This window comes from Lithobates pipiens, unplaced genomic scaffold, assembly GCF_037356315.1.
Source record: "Lithobates pipiens isolate NorthernLeopardFrog02 unplaced genomic scaffold, aLitPip1_a1.2 Scaffold_37, whole genome shotgun sequence".
Taxonomy (NCBI): Eukaryota; Metazoa; Chordata; class Amphibia; order Anura; family Ranidae; genus Lithobates; species Lithobates pipiens.
In genome coordinates this window covers 20768133-20787823 of record NW_027507825.1, presented here as the reverse complement: position 1 = coordinate 20787823, position 19691 = coordinate 20768133, and the positions used below count along the sequence as shown (strand labels likewise).

General features: G+C 49.0%; 1 protein-coding gene across 4 annotated transcripts in view; it reads left to right on the top strand.

Moving 5' to 3' along the window:
* INF2 (inverted formin 2) overlaps nt 1-19691 on the top strand; it is a 188674-nt gene that overhangs the window by 57027 nt on the left and 111956 nt on the right. The window lies entirely within an intron of this gene.

Sequence of the window (19691 nt, the reverse complement as noted above, 5' to 3'; positions counted from 1 at the left end):
CTGGTGCCCTCATCTCCCGGAGCCGTCTTCTCCCACCGCTGTCTCTCCTGGTGCCCTCATCTCCCGGAGCCGTCTTCTCCCACCGCTGTCTCTCCTGGTGCCCTCATCTCCCGGAGCTGTCTTCTTTCTCGCCCCCACTGTCTTCTATCCAACTTTAACTCTAACTATAATCATTTTATGATGTTTTATAATCAGTGACCTCTCACTGAACTGGAATGGGTTCATTTAGCAAATTTTATTATCAGGGTTGGGTGTAATCACATCCTAGTTATCACAATTTTCTGGTCAACCGACTGCGGAATTTGTATTAGGAAACGTGAGCCAATAAAATATTTAGTTTTCACATCCAGCTCCTTGAAGCGAATGACTTGGATATTGATACCATTATATGCAATGGACTCCGGTATAGGAACACATAAAGGTGGCCTCTGCTCCTTCCAAAACTGGTAAACTAAGCTCTCCCAAAACTGAACTCCAGGCAAACAACTAAATAACTATATTTTTATCATACATATATATATATATATATATATATATATATATATATATAATATGTGGGTGTCAGGGAATTCCTGTAAGACACTTTGCGCATAGATGTGTGCAAGCGCATAGTCTTTGCAATAGAATGGTGAACAGGTGCGTGCATGCGCGCGGGGGTCCGCGCACATGCACGCGCGCGCGCGCACACGGCCCTAATCCCCCTTGGCACCAGATGGCCTATTTAAGGGGAGTCCTGTTCCCAGCATCTTGCTGATTAATGTTCAGCTGTCCCGTACCCGTACCTAGCGATCCTTGCCTTGCCTTATTGATACCCATTGCTGAACCCATGGCTATCCTTGACCTTGCTCCTGGACTTCTCCATACCTCTTATTACTGGTTTCTGATTCCGGCTTCCTGTTTGACCCTGCTTCTGCCTGATGATTTGGTGCCGCGCTGCCCGCCTACTGACGAACCACGGCTGTTCCTGAGACACTTCTCCTGTCTAAGTCCCTGGCTTCAGTCAACCCTCGGTTACCTGCCTTCTGTTCCTGCTCTGCACACCACAGCTCATTCCAGACTACTGAATCCTGGCAAGCAGTCCACCCTGGACCACCCTCTTCAGGCACTCGTGTCCCTCTTGCCCTTTGGCTTCCTCTGTTTCACCTTTAGCGGAGCCAGGACAGGAGATATAAGAGAGGCCCACCTCGTCAACTCAGTCTCCAATCTGATCCCTGACAATATGTGTGTAGAACTGACCCCCGAAGGAGCGGCTGATTTTTCTGGGCTTCAATTACCTTCTCCTGCTCATAACTCGTCGTTCTTGTCTAGGGGTTCCCAGGGTTGATGGCCCAGTAACTGTACAAACCTACACTTGTATTCCTTTTTTGGATTTTTATTTGCATAAAACAGTTGAACCAAACTCAGTCCCTTGGTTGGGAATAGAGGGTATAAGGATGAAGTAGCTCAGGTACTTTAGAACTGCTGATGTCAATAAAAGTCTCTCTCTACATAATCCAGGGAATAGCCACTCACAACTGGATTCTTTAAGCCCTTGTACACACGGTTGGAGATTCCAACGGAATGTGTCCTATCGGACCATTTTGTCGGATATTCCGACTGTGTGTGGTCTCCATCGGACTGTTTCCGTCGGAATATCCGACGGACCAACTTTTCCAACTTGCCAGTAAAATTTTACGACAAAATGCTCCGATCGGACATACTCTGATAATGTGTAGCCTACTCCGATGGACAAAGTGCCACGCATGCTCAGATGAAATTCCTAGACCAAAGCTATTGGCTACTAGCCTGAACGTAGTCCCGTCGTAACGAAATAGTGTCATCACATTATGTACAGTTTTTCCAACAACTTTGTCTGACCGTGTGTATGCAACATTACTTCCGGACATCTTCCGGAATTAATCCGTCGGAATTACTCCAACGGATTTGGTTGTCTTCGACCGTGTGTACAAGGGCTAACTGTTGGATAAACCTTTGTTTGTGGATCTAGCAGCCAACAAGTGATTTAGCTTAGCAAAGTCTCTCTCTCTCAGACTTGGTTGAAAAACTTTAGATACTAACAGGAACTTCGTTGCAAAAGGAAGGATAGAGGTAGGAACTTTTCTTACTGTACCAGTATCTTGCAGCCGGTCCGGCGATATTGAAAGAAATGTGGATTCAATTAGTGTCCATAACAGCTCAGCTTCCAGGCTCCTACCGAGCAGCCAGCCTTGTGTGTGGCTCTCTTATTGAAGAGTCCTCCTCTGGTTGTGTGTGAGTTGCTGGGCCTCTCCAAACCCGAGACGGCACCGGAACACCTTAGAATCCTCCTTCCAGTTACTGCGCCTTGAACTATCCAGTTACGAGGCCTGGAAACGGATGGGTCCGCACCCCAGGCCATGAGGGCCTCTGGGGGCTGGTCAGGAGGACCAAGGACCACGGAGTCAGCAACAACCTCCTGGACTGGAACCCAGAATCGTGTGACTTCAGCACCTTAAGTACCCTCTCCCGGAATACACAGCAAGACAAACGTGCCCACTGATGGGCTCCGAGAGAGAGATTGGTACCCAATGCGTCCAACCAGACTGCGTTCTAATGCCTCTCACAGGTGCAAACCACACCTATGACCAGGCAGAACCTCGATACAGCCCAGCCAAACTGATGCCAAAATACAATTTAGAACAATTAACCCCAAAACTCAACTACAGTTTTGGGGAAAAACTAAATTTGCAGACATAGAGCGTACTTATCAGGAGTACCGGCTATATATATATATATATATATATATATATATATATATATGTAAGAAGGCCAGTATGGTGGCCTGAATTTATGGGAGGAGCCCGGGGGGTATTTAACCAGCCCGTTCGCCTGTGGTGGTTGTCGGTTTCCGGTGCGCAATACCACGTCACTAGGCCGACAGCTCGTGTTGATCACCATTTGATTACCATTCAGACAAACGTCTCCCTTCTTGGAAGTCTCGTAGTTTTCGTGTTCCGTCCGGTTTTGTACAAATCTCGCCGGCTCGACTGCCGCAGGTAGGGGTCTCGATTGACCTTCATTTCTATTCATTTCTATTTTATTTGAGTGTCGTAAACCCTAAAAAATGTCACATCGTTCGGGATGATACCGGGTTGTTATCACTCATGTCGCACTTACCCGCACACGCCCTTCATTTCACGGGCGTCGTTCGGTAGGTTGTCTGTGATACCTTGTTAGCTACCGGTTGCATAATCTTGTTCGTCATGTTCCGCAGTCATATCGTTGTCAGTCGTATCTTGCGGCACAACGACCCATGCCTCTGCCACAAACTGGCTCACGTAGGCCATTTCTTCATTTCACCTGTCACTTACTACGCTCCGATTCGAATCCAGTTGCATCACCTGAATGCGCCGATTCGTCCCGGGGTGCCCCTAGGTATTCGGCCTCATTTCGGTACATGCTCCAGAGTCCGCTCGTTCCAACCGTCCAGGTCTCTGTCATGGGTTCATTTCACGTCACCTACTACGTTCGAATCGATACCAGTCGTTTGCCAAAAAAAAAAAAAAAAACGCACAGGTTCGATTAAACGTGTCCCAAATAGCTTGGCCTCATTTCGGTACATGCTCCAGAGCCCGTGCGTTACCATTTCAACCCGGGCCCTGTCATGGGATTCATTTCACGTCACCACTACGTTCGAATCAATACCAGTCGTTTTAAAAAAAAAAAAAAAAAAAAACGCACAGGTTTGGTCGACGTGTCCCAGTTGTCGTTGGCCTCATTTCAGTACATGCGCTAGAGCCCGTTCGTTGACGGTTGCGAGTCGCGTCCTCTCCGAGTCGCAGCTCTACCATGGGAAAACATTTCATCCTCATCTAGTTCGCCCGGGTCGAATCCGGTCGCATTTCGTTTGCATCGATTCGCCCGGACGGTCCCACATTTTGTAGCTTTTTCGGCCTCATTTCAGTGCATGCTCCAGAAATCCGGGTTGGGTTCCAGCCTCAGTTTGGGGCCGGCCATCCCAGGCCTCTGTCATGACAGTAGTCCTTCATTCATTTCACTGTCACATTCCGCGCTCCGGTTCGAATCCAGTCGCACGATCGGATGCACCGATTCGTTCCGGTTCGCCCCCCAGGTTGTTGCCCTCATTTCAGTACGTGCTCCAGAGTCCGTTCTGCTGTCAGTTGTACTAACGACACGACCAGTTTGTGCCTCTGTCACGGCAAATCGTGCTTCATTTCATGGTCACTTATAGCGCTCCGATCCGAATCCAGTAGCATCTATGATGCATCGATACGGTTCGGCGTGCCCCAGAGGGAACAGCCACATTTCATTTATTTTTTCCACAGGTTGTCTGGCGCTGGGCCAAAAAAAAAAAAAAACGGAAATCTCAAAAGGATAACAGAAACAATGAGGGAATAACGGCGTGATGGTTTAGGAATCATGGCGCAGAAATATCTACTCACCGGTGCACTTCAGTTGTGTTAGCCAACTACTTACGTCACATGCCAGTTTTCCTTGTTAGGCTCCTTCAAACAAATGTCATCTGTTGTTTCTCTCTCCAGGTCAGTCAAAGCTTAGTAGGTCCACCCTGCACCAGCTTGGACGTCGTCTCCCAGGTAAAAAAAAAAAAAAAAAAGAAGGGCTAGGAGTGGAAAAGGCGACAGCGAGACGGACCGGTACACATATGTATGTAGGCGAAGGAACGTCAGTATATATGTGTATTCGCGTTCGCTTCCGCCTTAGTACCCAAGCAACAGGTGGGCTCACTTGGAAAATAGAGAAACAGTCTTGACTTTGTCATCCTCTATAGGTTCCGGTCGTCCATCTATCTTCCCCAAAAGAGATAGGACATCACTCCCGGGGCTCGATCCATCAGGAACCATGTCCCAGACCAGCAGTGAAGACCTTACTGCCCCCCTGTCACCTCGCCCGCCTTCAGTGGGCGACAGCATTCAGTCTTTCAGGGGCTGGACTATCCCTAGGCTGTCAGCGGAGCTCAGACGCAGGGGCATTCCCTTCCCAGCCACAGCTAGGAAGGCAGAGCTGTTTAGGCTCCTCTCTGCCCCCCCAGCTACCGCCGGGCCTAGTACCCCGCCTCAGGCTACGCTGCAGTCCATCTCTTCGGCCATAGGTCAACTGCATACCATGGTGTCGTCTCTGGCCAGCTCGGTCACGGATGTTCAAACCAGAGTGACCCGCTTAGAAACACCTCCAGCTACAGCCACCACTGTTCCGGATGCAGTCCCGTCTCCTCTACCAACAGGTACCGAAGGCACATGTCCCGTGGTCTGTCCAGCACATCTTGTGCCGGCCAGCATTAGGAAGGACATCTTGGACGGCAAGGATGTTAACCTTGCCTCCTTGCTCATTTCGGTGCATGACCTGGCAGAGAACAAGGCTTACACCTGGGGGGATGTATCCGTAGTTCTCAAAGCTAAGGACCCCAGGCTAAACCGGAAGCTATCCATCCCCGAGTTTACCCTAGCCTTCGGCATGCTCAGAGATGTCGTTTGCTCAGCCTCTCCTGCCAGGAGGGTTGAACTAGATTTGTATCTCCACACGGTGGTGGACCTGGGGTACAAATATGGTGGCTTTGCATTCTACGACTACCATCGTTCCTTCTCAGCGAAAGCAGCCGCCAAACTGGCACAGTTCCAGTCTCTCACAGACTGGAGCCTGATGGACACGGAACTATTCTGCCGGCATTTTGCTGGCCTTCGTTCACCCCTGTGTGCCGTCTGCCAGTCCTCCACCCATACCGCTCCCTGGTGCGCCAACATACCGGCTACTCGCCCGGTAGAATTTCCCTCCACCTCTGCCGCAGCCCCAGGCCCATCAGGCTCGGCACCAAAAAACCAGGTGGACAAATTTGGACGCACGGTCCAAACCATTGGGGGTGCGGCCATCTGCAATAACTTCAACTACGGTTCTTGTAATTACAGCCAGTGCCGTCTACTGCATATCTGCGTTATATGCCACAGGGCGCACCCCAGGAATTTGTGCGAGGTCAAAGCGCACAAAGGTTCATGACTGAGCCGTATAGACATACTTTGCCTGGGCTTCTACCTCAACACGCACCCCACTCCTTCACTAACCACCTTCCTCATAGGCGGCTTCACCGCAGGTTTTCACACCGGCCTCATCTCCCTACCTCACCAAACCCACGAGTGCAGAAACCTCCGCTCAGCAGCCTCTGACGAACAGGCCATCGACCTACTGCTGCAGAACGAGGTGGATCGAGGCTTCGTTATAGGCCCCTTCACTCAGCCCCCCTTCAATATGTGGAGAGTTAGCCCTATTGGGCTTGTCAAGGGCAAGTTTTCCAATAAAAGTCGTTTAGTGTATGACCTGTCTGCGCCTCATTCTTCTCACATCCCTAGCTTAAACTCATTGATCCCTTCTGAAGAATTCTCCTTAAAATATTCCTCAGTGGACATGGCAATCCAGGCCATCCTTAAAGTAGGCACAGGCGCATGGCTGGCGAAAGCGGACATATCCGACGCCTTTAAACTGTTACCTATCCACCCGTCCCTCTGGTGCTGGCACGGGATTAAGTGGAAGGATCAATACTACTTCGCCACGAAGTTGACGTTCGGCTCCAAAAGCAGCCCGTGGCTGTTCGACATATTTGCCCAATCTCTCGAGTGGATTCTCTTACACAAGGTCGGCTGTCAGCAAGTTATCCACTACTTAGATGATTTTTTATTGATAGAACGGCCAGGCGCACCTCCCAGAGATCTCGACAAGTTAAGGACCGTTTTCGGGAACCTCAATGTTCCCATCGCTGAACATAAGGTGGACGGACCCGCACATTCAATCATCTTCCTTGGTGTTATTTTAGACGCCGGCTCCATGAAAGCCAGCCTGCCCCTTGACAAACTAACCCGTATCAGGGCGGCACTTCACGAGTTCACTCGGACCAGGGGATGTACTAGGAGACAGCTGCAGTCACTGTTGGGCATGCTCAATTATGCCATGCGCATTATCCCACAAGGCCGTTCCTTTATCTCACGACTGTTGGTCTACCTGTCTCAGGCTCAAGACCCGGATCATATCCTTTGCCTAGACACCGCAGCTTTAGCAGACCTGGCAATGTGGGACGAGTTCCTGTCCAACTGGAATGGCATCTCCCTTTTCATCCCGTGCATTTCACCTCTCTCACCACAGGTAGTCACAGACGCCGCGGCCTCTACAGGGTTCGCAGCAATTTTTGGCCACCATTGGTTCGCCGGACCCTGGCCTTCTCAGATACTTAGCATCCCGGGCTTTAGTCAATCCTCTTCACTCTTCGAGCTCTACCCCATGGTTGCAGCCGCCCAGCTCTGGGGCCCTACCTGGTCCGGACAAACGGTAGGCTTCACCACCGACAATCAGGCCACAGCCGAAATTGTCAATAAAGGCAGGTCTAAATCCCCCTCCGTGATGTCCTTCCTACGCAGGCTGGTGCAGCTGTCACTACAGCACCAATTTAACGTCATCTGCATGTTTATCCCAGGGAAATATAACCGGGCAGCTGACGCCCTCTCCCGCTTTAATTTCCGGTCCTTCTTTCTACAGGTTCCCAGTGCAGATGCCGCATCAGCGCCTATCCCGCATTGGTCGCAGTTGACCCTGGACTAGAGCCGCATTTACTAGGAGCCACGCAGCTCATCAACCGTTCGTTATCGGACAATACTCTCAAAGCCTACCAGGTAGCCTGGAGAACCTTCAACGCATTTCTGGTCACCTCCTTAGTAGGCACCCCCACAGATACTAGACACATTCTAGCCTTCATCTCGTACTGCCACAACCAACTGGCCTTGTCTTTTAACACCATTCGCTTATACTTAGCTGGTGTTCAGCACTTCCTTTCAATCCAGGATCCTACCAAACCCTCTGTTTTCTCGTCCCACGCTGTCCGAGCCATATTACGCGGCATCCAAAAGCAACAGCCGCCAGTAAAAGTCAAGCGGCTCCCCATCACCAGTGCCATCTTCAGGGACATGTCCATCATACTCAACAGCTACCCCTTTGGTGTTCTCCCCAGTCTGGTCATACAGGCAGCCATTTACCTAGCCTTCTATGGCTTCCTTCGGCCCGGTGAGTTCACTCACAACAGCCTACACGGCCCAGTCCTCCGCAGACGTCATCTGCTCCGTCACCAGGACCATTTCATCCTCCACCTCCCGGTAACCAAGACCCAGCAGACAGGCACCGGCGTAGACATCCACCTCTACAAAACCAACAATGCCTGGTGCCCGGTCACGATGCTTACACAGTTTCTCGCTCGGCTGCCCGAGCTCCCGGACTCTAGCCCACTTTTGCCCTTCCCGGTGAAACCACTAACTAACCAACAATTTATTAAGCATATCAGGATTCTCCTCCGCAACCTGCTCCTCAATCCTAGTGAGTATTCCGGCCACTCCTTCCGCATTGGAGCAGCTTCATCCGCATCCCGGCATGGGGTCCCGGACCACGTCATCAAAAGGTTGGGCAGGTGGAAGTCGGCCTGCTTCACTCGGTACATCCCTAACCCACAGGTGGAGATGTCTCGAGCATTCACTCAACTGGCTCAATAAAATTAACCAGGAAACAATAAAACTCTCTTATCCCTACCTGACTGTTTTGCCCCCTTATTTTGGTATACCGTCCATTAGACCAGGGCACACTTTCAGGTCCATTTCATAAAAGGTGTCTCATGATAAGCTTGTTTTGTTCAGATACGTATCGGCCATAGGGCTCCAGCCATAAGTAAGAAGGCCAGTATGGTGGCCTGAATTTATGGGAGGAGCCCGGGGGGTATTTAACCAGCCCGTTCGCCTGTGGTGGTTGTCGGTTTCCGGTGCGCAATACCCTCCCTCCCATCCCCTTTTTAGGGCATTTATCAAAAAACATTTCTCTTCAATCATATTCATTCTAATTACTGGGTATGCCCCCTTATTTTGGTATACCGTCCATTAGACCAGGGCACACTTTCAGGTCCATTTCATAAAAGGTGTCTCATGATAAGCTTGTTTTGTTCAGATACGTATCGGCCATAGGGCTCCAGCCATAAATATATATATTGTGGCAGCACGCAGGTAAAGTCACCTGGTTGTATCCAGGATGGGAAATATGTGTGTCCTAGATTCAGGCTTTATGCAGACTTTTACAATTAGAGGGGAAGAGTTAATGAGCCCAGCTGAAGTAAGTGGGCTCATTAAGACCTCTACAAAAAACCCCAGCATGCTTAGGGAGATGCTCCATCCTGGAACCAGTTTTGTGTTGTATAGACTGGGGAGTGTGATATCTGTTCTGTGCGGTGAGTTAACGCCTGTGTGGCAAACCTCTACAACAGAGACAGGGACTGGTGCAGCACAAGGCTGCACTCAGTTGTTAGACAGGGAATCTAAGTGTGTAGTTAGAGGTCAAGCTGACGAGGATTTATTTTCATGTTTTATTTTTGTTTGGCTGTTATATGTATCACTGCTTGTAGCATAAATAAACCGCATCTTTTGTTTTTTTGCACCTACAACGCTGTCTGCTGTGCCTGATTTTGTGTTGTGAACCCATCCAGGGGGTCACACACACCCGCTGCCGAGCTAACCCCTCACAATATATATATATATATATATATATATATATATATATATATATATATATATATATATATAGGCCTTAACTTACTGGGCTTACCGGTTACCTCTGCTTGGCTTGTTCTTCCACGTCTAGGGGTTCCCAGGGTTGATACCCAACAATTTGAACGCTGACACAAATAAAGTCCTTTTGAAAGGTTTTATTTTGCCGTGATAACATCCAATAACACAGTCTGTCATGGGAACAGAGGACACAGGTGAAGAACTCAGGAACTTTGAACTGCTGATCTAGCAAAGTCTCTATTTCCACGAGAGAGTAGCCACTCGCAGCTGGGTACTTCAAGGCTGAACAGATCTCTAGCCAGAGATCATGGCAATCAGCACGTTGACTCAAAACTTGAAACAATCCTATGAACGTGTACAAGTTGTAACTGGGAGTGAACAGACCTTTTTCCTCAGTACCTGGAATGTTCCCTGTCTCCTTAATAGTACTGGAAAAAGCGTGGATTCGTCAACGTCCTTCCCCCCACTCAGTAACTTCCCAGGATGCCACTTGCCGGCCCTCCTCCGAAGAGTCCTCCCCCGGTCACTTCCACGAGCTGCGGTGTCCCTCCAAGCCAAGAGCACACCCGGACACTTTGAATCCTCCCTCAGTTACTGCGCCTCGGACCAGCCAGTTCCAAGACTCGGGAACAGACGGATCCCCACTCCAGACCAGGCAGGTGTATTAGGGGCCTCCAGCAGAAACATGTTGCGGGATGTCAAACACCCTGTGAATGGGACCCCTCACAGGGCTACCCCTGTCCTGGAACAAGAACAGACCACACGGGTCTCACAAACTCCTCTCTTGAACACGTGACCCCAACATCTTAAGTACTCCTTCCCAGACTCCCCAGCGGGGCCCTGGCACTCCCACTGATTGGTTCCAAGAAGGCTGATACCTAAACATCCAACCAGACCTGGTTCTGGCTTGTCATGTGCACCTCACTGTCCACATGACCAAGCAGAACTTCTAACACAGCCCGGCCAGACTGATGTTAAGGCCGACCTACACAATTAACCCTCAGAACCCCTACTGTTCTGAGGCAAAAGCTAAATTTACATGCGTATGACACTTTATCCAAAATGTCATCCGCTACATATACATACATACATACATATATATATTATATATACCTGTCCAAGGCTTTGTATTTCTAATCATCCAGTCCTGAGATTTACACAGCTATGTCACACAGTACAGCCCTGTCTCGCAGAGAAGGAGACCTGATTTTTTTTCTGCTGCAGGTAAAGGATAAGTTCACCTTTATAAAATAAAATAAATGCACATTTTCCTGCAAGTAAAAAAAAAATGCATTTATTTTTGTTAGGTGCCTGTAAAGCTTTGCACCCATGATCAGCAGACTACCAGGAAGACTCAATGGACCACTGGAGCGCTCAACAGCGCCCTGGTAGTTCATTGAGAGCTACAAGCCGACAGCCTCAAAGGCTGTCCATACTTGTAGCATTCACAGAACACCGTGAATGAATGGCACGGCTGGGTGGGCAGAGAAGGGGGAAGATCCCTCTCTCGCCGTCAAAACGATGAATCGGTAGGGAATATTGGTGTAAAATATTGTTGTACCTTGTTGCAAAAGGTGAACTTATCCTTTAAAGGAAGTAAAGGGGAAAAAAAATCGAATAAAAAGCACACCCTGCAGGGCAAAGGCATAATGAGCTAGTATGCATAGCATACTAGCTCATTATGAATAACTTACCTGAGAACAAAGCCCCCGAAGCGGTCCTCCGTCTTCATCTTCGCCACTGCCATGGATCCCGGAGCGACTTCCGGGTCTCGCGGCCCCGGTGCTGTGATTCGCCGGAGCCGCGATGACGTCACTCCCTCGCATGCGCACGGGAGCTGACACTCGCGGCATATCGCCGCGATCTGTGGCCTGCCCAGTGCGCCTGCGCGCCACTGTCTACGGCACATGCGCCGCAGACAGCGGTGGCTGTCTTTGGGTAAATATCTCCTAAACCGTGTAGGTTTAGGAGATATTTCTTGGACCTACAGGTAAGCCTTAATCTAGGCTTACCTGTAGGTCAAAGTGGTTTGTAAGGCCGCGTACACACGGGCGGACTGTTCGTCCAACTTTGTCCGCTGAACAGTGTTTCAGCGGATAGTCCGCTCGTGTGTGGGCTTCAGCGGACAGTTTCAGCGGACAGTCTGACGAACAAAGTTTTTCGGAATTTCCGTAAGACAGTCCGCTGAAACTTGGTTTGAGCGGACAGTCCGCTCGTGTGTAGGCTTGTTCGGCAAACTAAGTCTCGCGCATGTTTAGAAAGAATTTACACGGCGAAGGTTGCATTGCAGTGTATCGGACGCCGAATTTCTCGTCCCGTCGTACGTGCCGTTCACGTCATCACGCAAGTTTTCAGCGGACTGTTCGTTCGTCGTGTGTGGTCAAGTCCGTTCATGCTAATTTTGAACGGACTGTTTGTCAAACTGTTTGACGAACCTAGTTGGGCGGACAGTCCGCCCGTGTGTACGCGGCCTCAGGGTTTACAACCACTTTAAGTAAGGTCCCTTTCACATGGGTGGACTGATTGGGTCTGCCTGTCAGTTTTTCAGGCAGACACAATTGGACCACCCATTGCCCTCTATGGAGCAGAGGATGTTAACGGACATTTGTCCATTGACACCCGCCAACATCTGATTCGATCCGGCCTGCTAAAAACAGATGGATGGGGATCGTTCCTCATCCGTCTGGCGGATCAGATCGAATGACAGTCAGATGTAAATGGACAGGCAGTCCATTTTACATCTGACTGCTTATAGAGGAGAGCGGGTTGTGTTCACTCTGTATAAGCGGAGGAGACACGGACCTGTCACCCGTCTGCTTAGCAAGGATCAGCGGACAGATTCCTTGGTGAGCAGGCGGCTCTTCTGGCCCCCGTGTGAAAGAGGCTTAACAGGTCTTGTCTGTCTCCTGGCCTGTGACTGTACAGTGAAAGGAGAAGCAGCAGACTGATGAGCTCATCCCTATGTCACTCTGATCTCTCCAGCTATCAGCCTACTCTTTGCACTGCAGCACAACTGATGTGTTCTTTGTGCAAATATTCCCCCCCCCCCCCCCCCCAGTCTGAGTTCTGTTGTCCAGAGAATAGAAACTGGTGCCAGGCCAAATCCAGGTACTTGCAATGCTTTCATTAAAAAGGAAAATCCTACCTGTAATGATGTATTCATGAATACGGAGCTCCATTCGAGTATTTTATATCTGCCCAGAGTGTACAACCAAAACTTTAACCCCAGAAACTCACTGATGAATTTCTACATGTGCATTTAGCATTCGCTAATTTGCGCGTCCGCATCGTTTGGCACATCCATATTGTGTGCGCAAAACAATTTGCTTATGATTTCATCAGACTGCTAAAATATTAGCAAAGTAAGTTCAATGATGAAAAGTTAGCCAGTAAAAACTCATTTCACTTTTCAGTGAATGGAGCTGAAAGTGTTTTATAGATAAAGTTGTCTGTAGAAAAGAAAGCTGACGATTGTGAGTTCAGGCAGGGCCATCTTAATGCACGGGCACACCCTGCTACTTGTTTAACTGCCTCACTCCCGCCCGCCACCATATGACGTGGCGGACTTTGAACAGGTATATCTGAATTAGGGATGAGCTCTGGCGTGTTCGCATGGTCCACGTGCTGAGCCCGCCAGGAAGTCGGCGCAGCTAATCACAGGCAGTGAGACATTTTACAATCTCGGCAGCTGCGCATCGGGGCAATGTCTCACTGCCTGTGATTAGCACAGCGCTGCGCCGACTTCCTGACGGGCTCTGTACGTGGAGCATGCGAAACAGGCCTGAGCTCATCCTTAATCTGAATGATGCCTGTAGCTACATCCAGATATTGCCATTTACAACTGGTGATTTCCTACACCATAAGAATGATCATAGCGGCTGTTCCGCTGCTTGATCGTTCTTACGGGAGGCAAGAGGGGATATCCCCCCTCCTTCCCGCCACCCTCCTTCCAGCCACCCTCCAGTGCTTCTACCGACTCACCGATGCGATCGGTGAGTCGGAAAGAGGATCCACTGGCTGCAGATGTTGACCATAGAGATTTCCGGTGGACCAGATGGTCGCCGGAGTCTCTACGATCGTTGGAGGCCGGGCATGAAGTTATGACGTTACGCCAGGCCTCTACATTCAAAAAACGGTGGCGCTTCGGCTGGGAAGCTGTGATCGGTTTATTTTTATTTTTTTATTTCAGGCTTCCCAGCATAGAGGTGAGATGTGGGGTCTTATTGACCCCACATCTCACTGTAATGCCGTGTACACACACTCAAACAATCCGGTGGAAAAGTCCGGCGGACTCGAATCCGCCGGACAATCCGCCCGTGTGTGGGCTCTGGCGGACTTAGAAAGTAGTTTCGCACCAAAATTTGACAATACGGCCGTGTGTGTGCTAGTCCGCCGTACTTTTGAAATGAACAGACTTTTCCTGCATGGAGAAAAGTCCGTTTATTTTGAGCGCGGCTCCAGGTAGCGAAAGAAGCGCCGCTGGCCCCGTCACCTGGTATGGACTTAAAGGGGAAGCCCTACGGCGTGGGGGTCCCCCCCTAGGTCTATATCAGACCCTTATCTGAGCACGCTACCTGGCCAGTCAGGAAAGGGGATAGGGACAAGCAAGCGCGCCCCCCCCTCCTGAGCCGTACCAGGCCGCATGCCCTCAACATGTGGGGGTGCTTTGGGGAAGGGGGGGCGCGCGTCCCCCCACCCCAAAGTGCCTTGTCCCCATGTTGATGAAGACAAGGGCCTCTTCCTGACAACCCTGGCCGTTAGTTGTCTTGGGCTGCGGGTGGGGGGCTTATTGGAATATGGGAGCCGAGGATGATGGGACTGTGACATCATAATTGGCGGGGACATCACCCGGCAATGTCCCTATATAAGTCGCTGCACGCCGCGTCCTTGTCATTGTGGCCAGAGACAGCGACAAGTCAACAGCTCAAGAAGAGAAGAACAGAAGGCGGCGAAGACAGCGGTGATGGAAGACCGGGCCACCGCTTGTAAAAGAGCTAGAAGAAGGCGCGGAGGCCTGGCAAGAAGAACCGAAGAGGGGGACAAGACCCCCGAAGTCGGAAGAAGAGGGGGGCGACAAAGAAGAAAGCTGGGCTCCTCCGCTAGTAAAAGAGCTAGCAGAAGATAGCGGAGGAATCCAGCGAGAAGACCCCCCAAGACGGAAGAAGACCCCCGGAGCTGTGAAAGAAATTATTTTTAACCCTTGTGTGTTGTGTTTTATTTACATTTTTTTTCACAGGTGAATGGGTAGCGGTACATTGTACCCCATACTCATTCACATAGGGTGGGGGGCCGGGATCCGGGGGCCCCCTTATTAAAGGGGGCTCCCGGATTCCGATAAGCCCCCCGCCCGCAGACTCCGACAATCAATGGCCAGGGTTGTCGGGAAGATGCCCTTGTCCTCATCAACATGGGGACAAGGTGCTTTGGGGTGGGGGGGGCCGCGCTGCCCCCCTTCCCCAAAGCACCCCCCATGTTGAGGGCACGCGGCCTGGTATGGCTCAGGAGGGGGGGGGGGCGCTCGCTCGTCCCCGCCCCCTTTCCTGACTGGCCGGGTAGCGTGCTCGGATAAGGGTCTGATATGGACCTAGGGGGGTCCCCCACGCCGTTTTTTCGGCGTAGGGCTTCCCCTTTAAGTCCATACCAGGTGATGGGGCCAGAGACGTGTGACGCGGCGACATTGACTTCCTTCGCTAGTCCCGGCTACCTGGAGCCGCGTTCAAAATGAACGGACTTTCCTCCGTGTGTGGGCAAGTCTGTTCATTTCAAAAGTACGGCGGATAGTCCGGTGTGTGGGCAGGTCCGCTCGTTCGGACAGTCCGGTGGTTTGTCCGCCAGACTAAGTCTGCTGGATAGTCTGATCGTGTGTACGCGGCATAAAGAGGACCTGTCATGCCACATTCCTATTACAGGGGATGTTTATATTCCTTGTAATAGGAATAAAAGTGATCATTTTTTTTTTTTTTTTTAAAGTGTAAAAAAAAAAAAAAAGAAAGTATAATTAACAATAAAAAAAATAAAAAAATTTAAAGTACCCCTGTCGCCGTGAGCTCGCACGCAGAAGCGAACGCATACATAAGTTCCGCCCACATATGAAAATGGTGTTCAAACCACACATGTGAGGTATCGATGCGAATGTGGGAGCGAGAGCAATAATTTTGTCCCTAGACCTCCTCTGTAACTCAAAACATGTAACCAGTAAAAAAAATTCAATCGTTGCCTATGGGGATTTTTAAGTACCGAACTTTTGCGCCATTCCACGAGCGTGTGCAATTTTGAAGCGTGACATGTTAGGCATCTATTTACTCGGCGTAACTTCATCTTTTACAATATGCAAAAACATTGGGTTAGCTTAACTTTTTTTTTTCTTTTTTTTTAAAGCACAAAACTGTTTCTTTCCCCCAAAAAACGCATTTGAAAAATTGCTACGCAAATACTGTGCAAGATAAAAAGTTGCAACAACCGCCATTGTATTCTCTAGGGTCTTTTCTAAAAAAAAAACATTTGTAATGTTTGGGGGTTCTATGTAATTTTCTAGCAATGTGGGTCAATTGGAGCAGGCCGGTAGGGGCCCCAGAGCATTACTTTGCCCAGGGGCCCATGGATGCTCTTAGGATGGCCCTGTGTTCAGGGTCATCCTTGTAATCAAAGCTATTCGAAAACTTTACAGAATGAGAAAAATCTTAAGTATTATTAAGTGTGTCATGTACTTGGGTATTTGTTTAATTGCCCAAAATAATCATTTATTCTGGCCATCAAAATAAATTGACCCTCAAGTGTTTGATGCGCCCAGTGTAAACGTGCATTTTGATGCAACAATGCTGCTGCTCCTGGACGCGCTGGCAACGTTTTTTTTTTTTTTCCGAATCTAAATTCACCTGCCTCTAAACGCCTATATGTGCATGAACGTGTACACTATATTACCAAAAGTATCGGGACGCCTGCCTTTACACACACATGAACTTTAATGGCATCCCAGTCTTAAGCCTCATACACACGATAGGACTTTGTACAAACTTTCCCTTGTATTTTTGTACAAAGGGTGTCGGCCGTGAACTTGTATTGCATACACACAGCAGGACTTTTTCAGCCAACTTTCACCAAACCATGTGGCTTTTCTGCTCTTTACCGCCACCTTTGGTCAACTTCTGTATTGTTGTCTGATCTTTTGCATTGGTTCTGAGCATGCGTGTTTGTACTTTGTACAAAAGTCCTATGGTTTTCTGTACACACGATCAGACTTTGCTCCATCGGACTTTTGTTGCCAGAAAGTTTATCCGTTCGCACAGCCATCAAAAGTCAGATGAAAACCAAAAAAGTTTGTCCGATGGAGCGTACACACGGTTGGATGTTGCTCCAAAACAGCTAATTTGCATGTTTGTTGTCAAAAAGTCTGATCGTGTGTATGGGCCTTTAGTCTGTAAGGTTCAATATTGAGTTGACCCGCTCTTTGCAGCTATAACAGCTTCAACTCTTCTGGGAAGGCCGTCCACAAGGAGTGTGTCTATGGGAATGTTTGACCATTCTTCCAGAAGAGCATTTGTGAGGTCAGGCACTGATGTTGGATGAGAAGGTCTGTCTCGCAGTCTCCGCTCTAAAGGCCCGTACACACGATCTGACTTTTTGACAACAAACATGCAAATTGGCTGTTTTAAGGCAACATCCGACCGTGTGTACGCTCCATCTGACAAACTTTTTCGGTTTTCATCGGACTTTTGTTGGCTGTGCGAACGGACAAACTTTCTGGCAACAAAAGTCCGATGGAGCAAAGTCCGATCGTGTGTACAGAAAACCATAGGACTTTTGTACAAAGTACAAACACACATACTCAGAACCAATGCAAAAGATGAGACCTCAATATAGAAGTTGACCAAAGGGTGGCGGTAAAGAGCAGAAAAGCCACGTGATTTGGTGAAAGTTGGCTGAAAAAGTCCTGCCGTGCGTATGCAATACAAGTTCACGGCCAACGCCCTTTGTACAGAAATCCACAGGAAAGTTTGTACAAAGTACAATCGTGTGTATGAGGCTTTAAGGTCAATGAAAAGATCTATAGATTGCATTTATTGGGACACACCAGAAAGGTGGAGATATACTATATTGTCCTCTGGGGGAAGGATGAAGACCGAATAGATGTTTGCTCTTTGTGAAGAGAACAAGCTGGATGTTTTATAGCACGTTTGTAGTTTTTTTTATTCTACCAATAACAACCAGCTGTGTTGACATCAGTCATCAATAAAATAATTATCTAACGGAGCCGCTGTACGGAAACGAATCACTATTTCCTTCCTGTGAAAACTTCAATAGTACCGCATTGCAAGGAACAAAGCAAGTCTATGAAGTGTTACCCTGCAATAAGAAAAAGGTCTGTTATGTCTACAAATAATGGAACCTCGTTAGTTCACATTGAGATTATTACAAAGTCCAGGTTGCTGCATTTACATTTTAAACCAGACTTCCGCTGAAAAAAAATACAATTAAAAGTCAGCAGCTACAAAAAGTGTAGCTGCTGACTTTTAATAATCGGGCACTTGCCTGTCCCACAGTCCAGTGATGCGGGCGTACGGAACCTCGCTTGTCTCTCCCTCCTCTCCACGGCGCCGGAATTCCTACTGTGGGCATGCGCGAGCCGTGCAGCACGCTGTGAATGGCCAGGGCAATCTTCTGGGACCTGTGACGTGTCCCAGAGGATTGCAGGGAGGGGGGAGAGGTGATCTTCCTTCCGGTGCCGCAAAGCCTCGGGAGGAAGTGGGAGCTGGATGCCTCTAAAAAGAGGGTATCCCTTCCCCCCCCCCCCTAAAAAAGGACAAATTTGGCATGTCAGGGGGTCACTGTCACTTAAAGCGGAAGTTCCATTTTTGGGTGGAACTCCGCTTTAAAGTAAACCTGACAGAGCATTAAGACCCCTTTCACACTGCAGGTGTTTTTCAAGCGCTACAGCGCTAAAAATATCGCCCGTATAGTGCCTGAAAAAAGCGGCGCCGTTCACTCCAGTGTGAAAGCCCGCGGTCTGTTGGCAGGGCATCACAAAAAGTCCTGCCAGCAGCTTCTTTGGAGCGGTGAACTCCCCACTCCTCCACCGCTGCTCCCCATCGAAATCAATGGGGCGGCGTTGCAATACCACCGGCAAAACGCTGCTCCATCAGCGTTTTGTGGGCGGATTTAACCCCTTTTTGGCCAGTATGCAGGGGGTTAAAACCACCACGCTAGCGGCCGAATCGCGCCGCTAAAACTACGGTAAAGCGGTGCTAAAAATACCGCTGACGCCCTAGGCAGCTTGGTGTGAAAGGGATCTAAAGGATTTCTAAATAGGGGTCCATTTAAACTATGCATAGCATTCCTACAACACGTTACCGTGCGATAAGGCACACTGCGTTAGGGCATCCCATTTATTTGCAAGGTTGAGATAAGCTTGCATAGACCCTAGATCAGGGATATGCAATTAGGGGACCTCCAGCTGTTGCAAAACTACAAGTCCCATCATGCCTCTGCCTCTGGGTGTCATGCTTGTGGCTGTCAGAGTCTCGCTATGCCTCATGGGATTTGTAGTTCTGCAACAGCTGGAGGCCTGCTAATTGCATATCCCTGCCCTAGATTGTCACCCAATCTGGCTGATATGGGGGAACATTTTTTTATGTCCATGGGTACTTTTTAGTGGAAATATTAGAAAAAAGAGCACTTAAAGGGTAACTCTTTAAATTTCTACTTTTGTTGAGGGGAAAAAAATCCCCTCTGGGTGATGTTTGTACATTACATTGCAAGGATTGTAACAAACTTTGTTGCAGTTTCCTACCTTTTATCATTCTGTTTTCGTAATTATCAATCAGCTGGGTGACCTGCAAAGATCGAATGAGGAAAGTGGCAGGGTCTGTATCCCTTTTAGACATGATTTCCTATTGGGAGTATCTCCCCAAAAATGAAATTTTTGTTGCAGGGGATGCCTGAAATGATAGTGTTTTATTCCTGCGCTACCACTGGTGATCTATCAAATGTCAGGGGCTGCTGCTACTACCGGAATGGATCACACCGTATCCACTTAATATGAAACTAAAGATATGTTGGTATTGCGCTGTCCCTATATTAAATAACCCTCCGAGGGTGATAAGTATAATGCCTAATTAC